The 15,210-nt window shown below is 41.1% G+C and overlaps 1 long non-coding RNA gene across 3 annotated transcripts in view; it reads left to right on the top strand.

Moving 5' to 3' along the window:
* Positions 1–15,210, top strand: part of LOC135330268 (uncharacterized) — a 29,377-nt gene that overhangs the window by 1,455 nt on the left and 12,712 nt on the right. For 2 of the 3 annotated variants that reach the window (XR_010392179.1, XR_010392180.1), the window contains exons 2-3: positions 539–595; positions 2,930–3,336. This is a non-coding gene — a long non-coding RNA (uncharacterized LOC135330268). Of the gene's footprint in view, positions 1–538; positions 596–2,929; positions 3,337–5,291; positions 5,403–15,210 lie in introns of those variants that run through there. The other variant, XR_010392181.1, reaches the window with a different exon arrangement.

Below are 15,210 nucleotides of genomic sequence, written 5' to 3'. Positions count from 1 at the left end.
CATTCACTGATCTAAGTATTGAAAATACATGCGTATATCACAGACAGTTTATGTGTAGTTACAGGGTAGCCCTTTACAAATTCTTTGCAGAGCTTTAACTATTTATTTTAAACTGTAAAATCTCATTCTTTTAGCTCTTTTTTAATATTAGTATGATTTTACAGTAGATGACATGAGATTGATGGCTTTCAGGAAGGTAAAAGCCAGATACTAATCTAATTGAAAAGACTTCCATACACAGTAGTTTTGGTTCAGATAGTGAGTGAAAGAGGAAAAAAAGTTAATGCACACTGCAACTGTTATTTTCCTTTACCTCTGTGGCTATTCTGGAAGCAGAGGATGCAGCATTTGCCTCCAAGGTGGAATTCCTGAATGATTCCAATAAACTAAATTCTTTATTCAAAAATGATCAGTAAAATATCTGAAAAAATAGCTTGAATTTTTTTCTGTCTGTAATTATAAGGTGACATTTTTCTTACATAAGTCTATCTGGAGTTAATGTTCGGCATGATATAATTTATGGTTTTGTTTTTCCTAGGTCAAAAGTGAAAAATGTCTTATTTTTACAACTGATCATAGACAGGATGTTGCAAAGGTAAGAGTAATACTTTCTGGCAACTCACTAAAAATAAAAGCCAAAATTCAGGCAGGCATGCCTGTCAGAAACATCTGGGCTAGCTGCAGCTAGTTTTCTCTTTCCCTTCGAAAGTATTTGGTGAGTATTCAGTATACTTTGTTGGCTGGCAGAGGCAATAATCGTACTAGGGAGTTGTAAGGAGGATTCTTAGGGTCACTGTTTTTTGCCCCATGTTTGTATGAACACAACACAAGACCTCGAAATAAGCTGTGCCTGGGGCAAAAAATATGGAGTAACTTAATGTTTTGCAGTATGTATGGGATGTTATTTTGGTTTCCATTTTATGTAGTTTCCAGATTTGGCCCACTACTTTTTGCATATCTGTGTGTTTTCTTATTTTAAACAGAGCTATAAAGTTTGTTTGGCTTGTGTTGGACGTACGCCATAGGTGATAAACTGGTTTAGGTCTTTCTCTTGTTTTTATTGAAATCAATGGCTTTGCCTGTAACTGAGGAGCAGCAAGGCCCTGTGCAGAGAGGTTCATTTTTTTACACTGCTTTCTGGTGGAAATCCAGAACTCCAGTGATATTGTTTCCAATGAATAAAACCACTAGCAAATCACTTATAAACTGCAGTAGATGTTTTAGATCTGAATTTAGGTATTTCTTGTATACAGGTAATAGCTCAGATGCTGCTTTGTGTTGGTTATTTTGCATATCATCCTCCTTTGGTTGCTTTGTGTCCATCTGGTTGCTCCTTATACCATTTTCTGGCTCTAAGTCTGAACACTGAGACATTGCTTACTGATATCTATGAACTTGCTGGATCCATTTTTGGAATAAAGTTCCGTGAACATACATGACCGACATTATGGCTTATAGCTACACTTTGGATATTTATAAATCATTCTTGTCAGGTTTGAGAAAGAAGACTCATTAATCTAATTATTAATAACTAATTTATTAATTGCACAGTTCATATCTCAGTTTAAAAATCAAACTGTTAACAAAGCCCTCTGATTTTCCATTTCTTTGTTTAGGTGTATGCACTTTTGGAAAAGCAGTGTGTGTGAAATACTGTGCCCTTAATGCAACAGAAAGGAAACGTTTGTTGTTGTCTCCAGGAGATGGCACTGTGTTCTCTCTGGGCTAAAATTATATACACAGCTTTGAAATGTGGATTCAGAGCCAATGAAAATCTAAGGGGTTTTGTTCTTTTTTGTTATGAAACACATACTTCATTTTACACCTAAATTCTCATCTAACCATCCCAGATATGATATTTCATCACTTTTATTTTTGCAAAGTTAGATTTAAACGCAGGTGTATATTTCTAGCCTCATCTATACAGTGCTTTATATTTTTGTATTACTCGCACAGTGCTTCTCGGAAACGCGTGTTTTGTAGCCATTCGGTAGATGGGGGGAAATGGCAATACAAAAATTGTGTGATAGACCTAAGGCTATATAACGGTTCAGTTTTCTAAGCTAGTTTTAGAATTAGGTTCCTGTGCGTATTCGGTCGTAGCTTAATAATGCTTCAGTTTCTCTGAAAGATGTACTAAAAAACCAAGCAGATTAAAAAAAAAGATTTAACCAACATAAATTGCCTGCTGAGTAGCAAAGAAAGGGAGTCTGAAAATGGTTCTGGCTGGCTGGTTTCATGAGAAATGAGGCGCGTGTTTTTCCTGCAGTTTCTGCGTGCCATTTGGAAGTAAGCCGCTGATATAAAACCCAGTTTTATTTGTATTGCAAAATCTGCTGGCCGATAACGGCGGGCTGACCAGAAGGGAAATGGGTGAGGCCTTCACATCCTGCGCTCCTATCTCCGCCGTGCACATTGTGCGCGCCGCGGCCGCCCCCGCGATGAGCGGGCGGCGAGCGGCTCCCTGCCCGCGCTGCCCCGCGCCTGCTGCCCGGTAAGGCGCGGCGCTGCGCCGCGGCCGGGCGGGGCCTTCCCGGGGGGGCTGGCGGCGGCGCTGCTCTGATCCCGGCGGTTCCCAGCTCGGTTTTGTGCCCCCCCCCCCCCCCCAGCGGCGCGGCTGGCCCCGGGGCGCGCTCGGTGCCGCCGCCGTCCTTCCTGCCGCGCCGCTGATGTCAGGCCGCCGCTCGCCCCCCGCCGCCGCCGCTCCGCGCCCCCGGCCCCGGCTCGCGCGCAGCTCCGCGGCCACCCGCGCCGGGCGGCGCCGCGCGGCCCCCAGGAGGTGCTGGCGGCTCGTTCTCCGCCGCCCGGGGGACGGCGTGGAGCCTTTGTCTGGGGTTTAGGCATCTCAGCCTGCCTGCGCCGCGATGGGCTGCTGCCGCCGCCGCTGAGAGCCCCCTTCCCGGCTGACTTGTGCTTTCGGTCGCCCTAGGCATGTCGTGACGGAGCCGCGAGAGGCTGCCGCTTCCACACGCCGCCGGCGGAGCTCTTCGGCCGCCACGAGCCCGGTGCTCGGGACGTCTTCGCATCCGGCTGCGCGAATGTGTGCGGAATCCACATGACCGCGGGCTGAGGGAGGAAGACGCGGCGGAAAGGAGCAGCGTGTGGGCTCGCCGCTCGCTGGGGCAGCCCCCCTGGATGCTTGCGCTCCCCGCTCGCGGACGCGGTGTCAGGCGCGCACGGGAGAAGAGGCTCGGTTATTCTCGCCGGTGCTGAGTTCTTGCCGTGGCCGCCGTGCAGAAAGAAGCACTTTTCTCCGCGTTTGCTGGTCCGCACCGAGGCAGCGGGAATATGCTCATGAAGGAGTACCGGATCTGCATGCCTTTGACAGTCGAAGAGGTAAGCTCCGCCGCCGGTGGTGCCTGGGCTTCCCTTTCCGTGCTAACCCGAGGGAAGGCAGGCTGAGGCTGCGTTTGCTTTGCTGAATATTTTTTCTTTGTGTGATAAACTTGGTCCTAGATTGGTTAGAGAGGCAGGTTTTTACTGCGGAATAAGGGAATCCCACAGGAACGAAGGTAAATGTATGGGGAGACTAGTGTCATCGAAGTGTCGGTTGCAAAGACCTTGCAACCAGACTTTTAAAAATAATCTTATGCCTGTGTGGAAGGTGGTGCTTTGTGCTTAAATCTTGTCTCCGATGAAGCATTTGTCCAAACCCCAGACTCTAAATACACGTTCACCTTTGCTTAAAATGTTCATGTAAATTCAAATGGCCTTAAACTCCAGCACAGGCAGGGCAGATAGGTGATAATTTATTAGTAAAACTTTTTTTGTCATCTAAAGAAATGCTTGCAGGTCAGATTGCTCTTTGTCAATCAGCTTCTAAACTCTGGGTTAGGAACACAGTATTTCTCAGAAAACATCATCCTGTTTATTGCTTTAAATACATAATATAGTAATACTCGTATGTAATACACGTGCTGTATCATTACTCGCGCATATAAATAATGCGTATTTATAGGTGCAACGGATAGCCAAAGGCCTGCTAGTGTATGTAAATGAGACGGTGCTCTCTGTTTTACAGCCTCTCAAGCATGGAAAGATCGATGCTGCTTTTCTTGGCCCTTAGCGCTGTTACAGAGGTGGCGGGGGGGGGGCGGGGGGCGGACGCGAACCTCTCGCCCGGCGCAACCTGCATCGCGGCTCTGGGGCCGGCGGCTGCGCTCAGTTTCCATTTTCCGCCTCTGCGTTTGACCCTGGGAGGGCTCGGTGCCCCCCCCCCGACTCCGCCGCCCCGGGGACCCCCCCCCCGCCCCCCCGGGGCCGCCAGAGGGCGCCCTGCCCGTGCGGAGGTGCCGGCGCCGCGGTGGTGCCTCCTCCCGCGCGGCTGGTGCACTGCAACCTCCGGAGTGCACGGCAGTAATACCGTCGTGCAGCACCCACCCCCTTCCCGAAGGCTGTGACAACGTACGTTTACTTTGAAAACTAATTTGAGCATTTTTTGTTTAAATGCTTACACATAAATGTTTTGCTGCACGCAGTTTATTTTGTTTTTGTGGCACAGTAGTCGCTTCCAAGGTCCCTTTGTGTCTTCGGAACTGGCAAGCCAACAGCATTTTTAAAACGAGCATTTAAACTGCCGAAGTTTGATTTTTAACCTGTTCGCGAAATCGTTTCTTCTGGTAGGACCTAAAACCACCACATACCCTTAAGTAAATATGCATAGGTTTTAATTATAGCATTTTTCCAAGTGAGTTGTAAAACATGCTGTGGTATCGTATGGTATGATTCTTTTTATATGTAATTCTATTTATTCTATTACCCTAATGTAAACATTTTATCCAAGGCAATTCCTGATGTCCTCAGACTACCGCACTTAGTTAATAACAGTTCATCATGTCATGAGAAGGGAGTTGGTTTGATTTATATTGGAAAAAATAGTGTTAAATTATATCTCTAGAGAGAGAAAAGCTCAAAATCCCTAAAAACAGGGATGGCTGATGCATGCCAAGGCAGAAGACGACGTTTCAAGTCTTTTGTCCTCTAGAATTTTTACAGAATGAATGAATATACTCATGCATGCTGTGTTTTCTCTGATGTTGAATCGTCCCTTATTTAATACAAGAGTTGCAGCTGAGGTGCCTAAATGATGGACCTAGAACATGCCTGATGTTCAGCTTGAAATTCATTGTTAATTATAAAATGAACTAGGTCAAAATTTTGAAATTATCAGATATTTTATTTTTTATATTATTTATGGACTGAAAGTGTTCCGTGCTATATTTCTCACAGTGGTTCATCTTTGTGACGTTTGCTAGAGTCTCTGAGGTGTTACTGTCTTATTTTACCTTTAGTTGCACGGTAGCTGCCAGTAACACATGATATTCTTGGCATCCACGTAGAAGAATAAGATGAGGCATTATGCAATCATCAGGATAACATCACAGGGCAATGTTCACCTTCAAAAGCCAAGCAGTATTTTGGTTCTGAGGGGTCTAAACCACCTTCTTCCAGGTGATAAGTCACTCTTAAGTTCAGTGGGATTTGATGGGAATGAAGGATACGTAATTTCTTGCAGGAGAGGGATGTTAGGCCCTGACCTACAATGGCAGTTAGGTGCCTAACTCCTATGGACATTACTGGGAATTAGGCGCCTAAATATCTTTGAGGCTGTACAGTTTAACAGGCATTTGAAAGATGCAGTTTTTCTTACTTGGGCAACTGCTTGGCTTTCCATCTTGTGCTGCTCTCCTTACTGAGACTTCTACAGCTCTGTTTTTTCTGCTTTTTGAAAGTTCTGGCTTTGGGCCTGTGCACTTTATACTTAAATACACAAGCATTTCCTTGAACAGTTTTCTTTTTCAGTGTTGACTTACTAGTTATCCATACATAGAAGTCCCAACTTACTAGTTATCCATACATAGAAGCCCCACAACATGAATGAGAAAGAGTTCCATCCTCAGTCTGCAGTGTAGCGTCGTCGCCAAAGAAAAAGTGGTTTCCTATGCCATTTCTGTGAAAATAGTCAGGCGCACAAGGCAAAAGTGAATGTTAGCACCTACATCTGATCTTCTATAGTCAGATTTTATGTATTATTTGAAAAAAGTGCATTAAAATATTTTAGAATGTTTCAGTTGAGTAATTAGAAGTCTCATTATTTTGCATGTAAATAAATACGCGCACAGCAGTATAGCAACTAGTACAACACTGCCTCATCATTAGGGCATAAATTTATCTCAAGAGAAGGCTCAAAAATTGATACATGTCACCATAACATCAAGATTATCTCGAGGCTGGGACTTTTGGTGTCAGTGGCTATGCTGTGAGTAATCCTGTTATTAGACTGGTCTTTTGAAGTTGACAGTGATTTATTTAGACTGTGGAATGTAAAATTTAACCCTCAAAGACTTTATTTTAGAATTTGAGTCAACTTTCAAGGATTACGTTGTTCAGCGTACAGGATATTGCAGTCACAGTACTCTGAAGAGATTGCCGTTGGTTTAGACAGGAGATTCTGCGTAGCCGGTTTTCATTAGCTACTCCAGGTAGTCGTCTTGGGACATTATCCCTTATTCGATAAGATACTCAAATATTATTTGGAGTTTTCTTTGTATACCTGTCAGTTTGGAGGCCTAATGTTTTCTTGCAAATAAAGTGTTCATACCCAATCAAACATTGATTGCTGTCGACCCAACTAAATACTAACTGTGTATTTTGAGAGAGGATGCGAGAGGCGGAGGTGCATCTTTGTTCCTTGTCCATGAGCTCCAGGAAAGACAGCGTGTTCCAAGAGTGCTTGCTGGGATACTGTGGAACCAAACTATAATTTTTATTCAAGGCTGAGGATAACTCATTAAACTGAATTTTTATTGACAGTTCTTTAGGACTGTTTCAAATACAACGTTGGAAACTGCCCAGTTACTTATAAAATAATTTGAGAAATGAAATATGTTAACTTCTAAACAGAATAAGAACTGCTGTAAACACTTTGCAAATTAGGCCAGAGTATAGCTGTTCCTTGACTCACCCAGTATGACTGCCAATTAGAAGTCATTCTGCACCTCGTTTGTGGTACTTCTGAGAGGCATGCATACAAATTCGCTCCTTTTGTTAACACTGGGAGACCTTATAAATTACAAAAGGCCATTTCTTTTCAGTAGTACATAAAGCAAGTAAAAATCTATTGCTGTAATTGTTTAGGATATGTTGCCACACTTCAGCCCAGCTGCAATTAATAAACAAGCCTACTTCTTGATTTTCGTTCCCCTTGCGTTTTAACGCAACAAAAACATATTTTCAGGACTATGTAAAGATATGGAGTATTTGAAAAAGCAGTATGTTGGTTGCAAGCAAGAGGGCTACAAGTAAACGTTAGGTGAAGTTGTCTCTTCAAATTTGATTCACTTTTAATTACTTGTAGATTAAAAAAATAATTTGACCATGTTATGACCATGACCTGTCTAGAAGAAATTACTCTGGCAGTTTTGGGCTGAAGGTATCCAGCAAAAATGAAGGCTTATTCTGCAATTTTACTTAAACTGTGGAACAGCTGCAATGCATCCATTGTCTTGCACAGATTCCTTTGCAAGATATTAAATTGCTATGAGAAGTAAAGTACTTTTTTTTTTTTTTTTTTTTTTTTTTGCTCTAGTTCCTCATTCTTTCTGGATATACTTTGCAAGAACATCACCAATTTCTTTACCTTCTTTTTGCAGTTAATGATGTGAAAGCACTGATACGTTTGTCTGAGGAATATTCAAAGTTAATTACTGATTTAGAAACTCTCCTTACCGCATTATGAACGTCTTTTTGCTCTTCTTCAAAAGAAAACATTGTGTAAGACTCTCTTTAGCAAACAGATCTGCTGTGATCTTTTGCGGGCAGTCATGTCTACTCACATCACAAGGCCTTTGCTACAGTGTGACCTTAAACTGACCTTCAAGCTTACAGGCTGGGAAGAATTGTTATAACTATATAACAGATAAAGCAGCCTAAAGAAAGGACAAGAAGCTAACTTTTAGTGCCAAATAAGAACAGCTTTTTAATTTTCGTTTGATGCATGTAGAAACAGTCAGTTGAAAGTAAGAACTCTTTTAATGTTGGGAAAAAAACAAATGCCTTGCTGCATGCTTGCCCTCCCTGTGCCAGTCTTAGTCAAGTCACCTATAGAACTATAGAAGAGAACAGTGCAGAGCAGATGTCATATATGAATTGAACTGCACTGCAAAAGACCAAAAATAACCACATTTCTACTTCGCTCCTGTTAGCACATTTCAATACAGCTGTATGAAAGAAACAAGAAAACCTTTGTCCTGAAAGCGTCAGTGTAAATTAAATTGAAAAAGTACATCATTAAAAAAAACTTTAAATGGCAAAGATTAGCTGTTACCTAAGAAACGCAAGCTTTGCACATATATGTCTCTCTCCCTCTCTTCTTACCAATACTTGTTTTCTCCACTGTTATGTACATCAAATAATGTTGCACGTTTGATTTGGAGGCTTTGCTGGCAAAATGTAGGGTCCAGTCTTGCACTTCTTATAAAAGAAAATGCAGCTTGACAGTATTTTATGGTACTTTTTAACTAAAGCACTCCACAGATTTGCGGGTTTACCAAGAGTTCCGTGAAGTGTGTTTGTCTTCGTTTCCAAATCGACATTATGGTTCTAACAAAACAACGGAGAGAAAAACATAGTATGTCAACACTGACTTTTAAAACTTTGAGGAGCTCTACCTGATTAGCACTTTTGAAAAGGAGACCACTTTTGGTTTTGCTCTTAATCATCAGCATAGATGCCTGCGTTGGCATCTTGAATTTGCTACCTCTAGTATGGGCAAATAAAGTGTCCTTTAGTCCAATCTGTTGAATTTCTTAATCTCTCTAACTATAACGTTAGAAATCCTGTAAGTTATACACATTTTCATGTGTTTTTTGCATGATTGCACATGATAAAAATGTTAGGTAATTTATAGTCCTTAAAGCGTATTAAGCCCTTTAAATTATAGGAAGGGAAAGATTTGAGTAATAGCTACAAAAAGTGAAAAATTTTCCTTCATTCAGTTTGGTCTGATAGGCATTTATACTGTTGAAATCTGTTAGAGATCATGTTCTTTCGATCAGAAGACCGCCTAGATGATCAGATAGTCAGGCAATGGCAAATCCATAGCATAGAGCGATGATTCATTCGCCGTATTCCTTTTTGTGACTAGTGGGCTGACAAATATGTTCCCCAGGCTGTCCTCGTCGGACTGAGTCAGTTGCAGATGCTGGGATACATGCAGGCCTCCCATCCCGAGCGTCTGAAAACCCGAAACAATGACACAGCTATCACTCAAACAACCGTTAAATACTATCAGAATGGGGATAGATAATCTGCACATGCAAACTGGTTGTTAAAATATATTCCGTGACTGTGGATGAGGGATAATGCTTTGTATGCTTGATCATGGAAACCTTATTTATCATTTACAATTAACATTTGTTTAAGTAATTATAACTTTCCTTATATTTCATCCCCGTCTGTGGTTCATAGAGCATCTGTCATGACCAACAGTATGTTTTGTAACATTTGCTGCCTTGATCGCAGCGTAAAGCACACTTACATGATAACCCTTCAGTGCAACTTTAAGAACTTTTGCCTAGTTATTACTGTGTAGGCATATTATGCATGCATTTATGTGAAATTACCGATGTCTTCGTATGTCTAGAAAGCAAGGAGAAAGGTGCTCTCCAGGATTACTGACTTAGTTTAAAAAACAGTGGGAAAAAAGGTAATTTAGATGTCAAGTTGGGTTAGCAGGTGGATTGCAGTCTGTAGGTGGGGGAAAATAGACTTGACTCACTTTTATAGATAGCACTGTTAGTCTAGCCTCGGTCTTGTGTATCTCCTTCTCAGTTCATTTTTTCTTCCCAATTTTGATTAAAAGCAATCAGCCAATTTTGAACGTTGGATATATATTAAATACTGTTCTTATTTTTGTAGTGTATAACACAGTGTTAAATTGTAGGAATGGCATTTTAATGACTTTTCTTAGAAAATTTTCTGTATCTCCTTCTTTTTCCTCTCAGTGGTCAGAAGACACCGAGGCACTTTTGGATTGTGTTAGTCTTGTATTTTTACAGTTCTAATGCTGTTTTTACAACGTACACCCTTAGCTTTTGCATATACTCAACTTGTGCATGTACTTAATTTTAGAGTACAAGTAGTCCCACGTCCTGAGTCACATGCAAAAAATGTTTGTAGATTTGGTTTATAGAAGACTTGTTCATGTGGTCTCCAAAAAGATCATGGTCTGTATTTAGGAGTTACTAGGTATCTGTTCTAAGATTAGTCTTGCCAAAGTGATTTAGGAATACGCAGACCCCGTGGGAATTGTCTCCTGTGAGCATGCTGAGAATGCTTTATTTTCCATTACATCACACTAAGTGCCATATTAGGTTTAATGTGTTGCATAATTAATGACTACTTTTAATTTTTTTTTGGCAAAAATATTACCGCAATGCATGACAAAATAATTACATGATAATGACACTCCAGAATAACACATACTGTTGCTCAATTGCTTGATTAATGATCATTCACTGATGACAGACAGAAACACAGCTAATTGTTGAACATATTTGCAGCTTTTTGCTCTCATTTTATACAAAATTATTCAAAAATATAAAAATAACCTTTTGTGTTAGTGTCACCATATTACTTGAAAGGCTGCCAACATACTATAGTCCACTGCGAACCAAAAATGTGTATTTATCAGGAAGATAAAGGCAATGGCAATTCTGTTGTTAAGCATGAAGCTGTTATACATGCCGGGCTGGTGTTTTTCCTGGTCACTGTCAATATGTAACATAGATGTGTGTTTAAAGTAGTCTCACTTGTTGTTAGACCCATTGAATAGACTGGTCTTGCGAAAGATGCCTCATAAATTTACCAAGCTATTTATCTTCTTATTTTGTCAGGTTTTCTTTGAAAGTGCAAATTAGCTGACCTTTAAAAAATATTCTTCTTAATAAGTTCGGTGTACAATGACTTGACATAAGCCAAATGAATCATATGAAATGTATACACAATTACAGTCCTACGTAACCAGGCTGCTTCTTTTCTCATATAGACTTGGTATAAGGCTTGCACTTCAGTGGATCAGCTTTTCACGCTGTGTAAAAAGAAAATCACTCAGTGGAATTCAGACCATGGTGATATCAGTGAGAGTTACTTCGCTGATGTCAGAGATGCCGAGATTTCACCAAATATGTATGACAAAACAGCACATTTTTAGAGCAGAAATGCTAGGAATTAAATTCCGTTGTAGTTGCCTGGTGTAAATTGAAATAATTCCATTGGCTGCAGTGGATCCGTTCCAGGTTTAGAGCAGTCTAGCCAAAAGCAGCCTTTAACCGGTGGCTGTAAGCCAAAAGAAATTTGGTAGATTTCTCAAACCTGTCCTTAAAAGAAAAAAATCAAGCTGACATCTCTAAGTCTTAGGCAAGGACTTTTGCCCAACCTGAGACACATTTTCACACAGTTAGATTAAGGCCCCAGATTTGTGTCAAAGCTATGATACCGTCCCTGTGCCTATGTAGAATGAAATGATTGCTGTCTATACACCACAGACTTTTGCAGCAACTCTTTGCTCCCAAGTTTCCATCCGAACTTTGGAGAAACTCTGATTCTCTTTTCTTTCTCCCATTTCTGAGTCCTTGGTCATACTCCCAAATAAGGAAGCACAGCCAACGACAGCAGGCGCCCGGCCAGCTGGCCGAAACGTGCTGCTCCGAGTAGCAGTCTGCTGCTCTTGTTCTGCCTCGGCCTTGTAGTGGATGAGGAGGGACGATACGACAGCCTAGAGCGCTTGATAATCCCGCTCCCCTTTGACTATGGAGCCCAGGCTCGAATCCATCGGTAACCGCGGACGTTGACACCCAGACAGAGCCCAACGAGAGTGCTGAGTCCTGAAATCTCTTAAACGGTTCAGAGGGTTGCTGAATTTGTTTGCATTTGTAAACTATTTGCTACTCAGTTATTTTTTTCAGGGACGATTCAGTATAAAAACATGTTTCTCTGTATTAAGGGAACTCAGTGTTATACATTTGGGATAGAAAAGTTTTTCCATTAACTTCAGTGGAAGCAGAACAGAGTCCAGTATATTAATTTTTCATTCTTTTTTTAACTGCCCTTCCTATAGCTCTTTTCCTGCACTATCTCTGCTTTTTTTCATATCTGAACATGAACTCAGAGTCAAGTGATGCCAGACTTCTAAATCTATCCTGAGTGGGTCTGAGATGAGGCGAATGAAGTTTTAGTGGAAATGTTATGTCATAGTAACAAATACCTATGGATTAGTTGGTTTATTTCCAGGACCTCATGGGCTATACATTGCTATTTATAATTTAACTTTCTCAAGCAGCCACCACTGTGTTTATGTTACCATGGTGTTACTTGTCATCCTTGAGGGTGGATAGTAAATGCTATAATTGAAAATAGATACTCCCACTAAAGTAAGTGTAACAGGTGGTTATGTTTTTATTAAATCATGCAACAAGCATAATACAAGTGCAATGTGGATACCTCTGGCCCTGACTTTTTACCAAGAAGTTTTCAGACATGCCAGTTTGTCTTAGTGGATCAGAATTAGAGTGAACAGTATTAGTGATTTGTACTGTCCAAGAAATGTCAGGGGCAATCAGTGAGTATCCTCCACCTCAAACTTCAGAAAGCACATGTTCTTTTGGGGGGAAACAAGGAGATGCTCGGGTGCAAGGGGGTCTGTATTTCATCCGTATGGGGACCATAGCCTGGACAAAGCTCTAGTTCCTTGAAAGTGTTTGAGGAACAGTGATTGCTCTTTCCATATGATTGCTTCGTTTTAGCCCTCTGACTTTGTCCCATCTCTTATTTTCGTTCAGTTGTCCTCCATAATGAATTGAGCCTCTGTTTTGGGTCTGCCCTACCTTAGTACAGTGGGGCTTTGTTTGGGGTGGGTTTACATCCACCTTTCCTGGTTGTGTCAACCCATCCTACAAAGGCAAAATGGTTCAAACGTCGGCCTCTTGCAACAGGAAGAATGGCTTTTGATTAAATTTTGTCAACTCCCATAAAACCAGCTAAGTATGTAATATACAGATTTCACCCCAAAACTTTGAGATTGGTATGAAAGAATATTACAAACAGAACAGAATATGAATGCCTTACCTCACAAAACTGCCTTGTCCTAAAATAACAAGTACCAAAGATGAGAGTTCAGGTGAGGTGTAAGAGATCCTTAATAATTTGTGTGTTTTTCCAGCCCTTCCTGAAGTTCTTGATCAGTGTTTATAGAGATGTGTTTGAAAGAACTCTGAAGGAGACACTTTTTTGCCAACTTGGCGTTAGTTCGGTTAAACTAGAAGCTGAGCAGAACAGATCTGCTCAAGGAGACTTCCATTCAATTTTGAACCTGCACTGGGCTATCTCCCTTGTTCAATTCCTTTTTTCTGACCTTTTCCTGCTCCAAAATATGTACCTATGTGTACAGACCTTCTGGAGCTTATTTTTACAATCACCGAAAGATATTTCAGAAATGTTCGGAACAATTTCTTCTTTGCAGCTTTTTCTTTCTGTAGATCCGGGTCCCCCCCCTTTCCTCCTGGTGTTTGTCCTTCCTAACCCATCGTTCTTTTGGTTTGGTGTTCTTCCCTGCACACTCCACTTGATCAAGTTCTGGCTTGAATTTCGTTGACTTTACAGGCACTGTGCACAGAGTCTATTCCTGCACGGTCTACCTGTGCGCTCCGGGAACTAGAATGCGTGGGAGTTTAAGAAGTACACATTGACCATAGATCAGTCCTTATTTTACAGTATTTACATTAAGAAATAAATAGTGTAGTTCATGGTTCAGTTGTGGGCAAGGAAAGTAGCTAATTTTTACTGCAACATTTTTTAATTCTTTCCTGATAAGGGCTACTATACCGATTTCTGCTTCGTTCAGTTGGCTTTGCTGATACAGTTCCTGTGGTCAGCCATAGGTTCCTTCTCGTTTGTCACAGCAGTGGAAACTATAGAAACCCAGAGGGCCCAGAATTATTTCTCTTGTATTTGTTTCATGCTGTCATGACTGAACTGAGAAGTATTTGCCATTCTCCATTTGTATTTTGAGGCTACATATACTATAATACTTTCATCAAGTTAAGTTTAGAAACTCTGTTTTCACTACTGCATTTAGTACACAGATACTTAGTGATGAATACGTGCCTCCCCTCTGCCACTTTTGAGCTGAATATTTTGGAACCGAGATAGCAAAAAGTTCATCAACTGAAGTTTGTCAGCACGAAGGCCACAGCTGCTGGAAAGCTTGGGCGGTGTCGCTGGCAGCCCCGCCGTACGTGGCAGGGCGCTGGGGGGGACAGTGATCGGGAAGTGGCCTTAGGTCTGATCAGTCATTTGGGCACTGCGAATTCTGCAGGGAAGGAGGAAAGAAACATATGGAGGTTATTCTAAGTGCTCCTAAATATATTCACACAGAAAAAAAAGATTGTAGATTTTTCTACCAGAAATATTCCAAAATGTAAAAATAATTCAAAGTAGTAGTATTTTGCTCTACTTGTTGCAAAAAGCCACATGCCCAAGAGTATTAAGTAGCCATATAGGAACACTTTACTCAGGATAGTGTGGTTGGTATGAAAGACATTTGTAAAATACATTTAAATAAATGCATACAAAAGATAACTAATTGGTATGATTGTGTGAACAATAAAGCACGCAGCAGAGAGTCTTAGTCAGTTCTACACGTCAGTCTCCTATTTAGGATTTTTGGAGCTTATGTAGAAGTAGCAGTCAGACTTCTGCCTTTACTCTGTTAAATTTTGTCTCAAGCAGAGGCTAATTGAGTCCTTAAATTTTTCATGTAGTTATAGGATATAAAATATTATGAACTTTCACCATCAGGAGGTATTGTGTGCATATATAGCTTTTCTTTTCTCTTGAATTCAAGATTGTTCTCAGTTTGCCTTTTGGATTTTAACCAATAAATAAAACAAAGCCAAAAAAAAACCCCAAGTGGTTCAGGAGGCTGTATGATTTGTCATATTTTGGTTTTAAATTGGTTTACATTGGCTTGAAATGGTAGTGTTATTAAAATCAGGATTGTTTCCCATGTACACAAGACTGAAAGTTTGTATGAAGGCTTTACAAGGAGCTCCTTAAACCCTTGCACAAGCTCCTAGCTCTTGCATTCCTTGCCACAGGTTGTCATACTTAAAATCTTTGTTTATAGCACTTTTCCACATGTAACAATTTCAG

The sequence above is a fragment of the Dromaius novaehollandiae genome, chromosome 18 (genome assembly GCF_036370855.1).
Source record: "Dromaius novaehollandiae isolate bDroNov1 chromosome 18, bDroNov1.hap1, whole genome shotgun sequence".
Classification (NCBI taxonomy): domain Eukaryota; kingdom Metazoa; phylum Chordata; class Aves; order Casuariiformes; family Dromaiidae; genus Dromaius; species Dromaius novaehollandiae.
The sequence above is the reverse complement of the archived record's forward strand: the minus strand, read 5'-3'. Positions and strand labels throughout refer to the sequence as shown.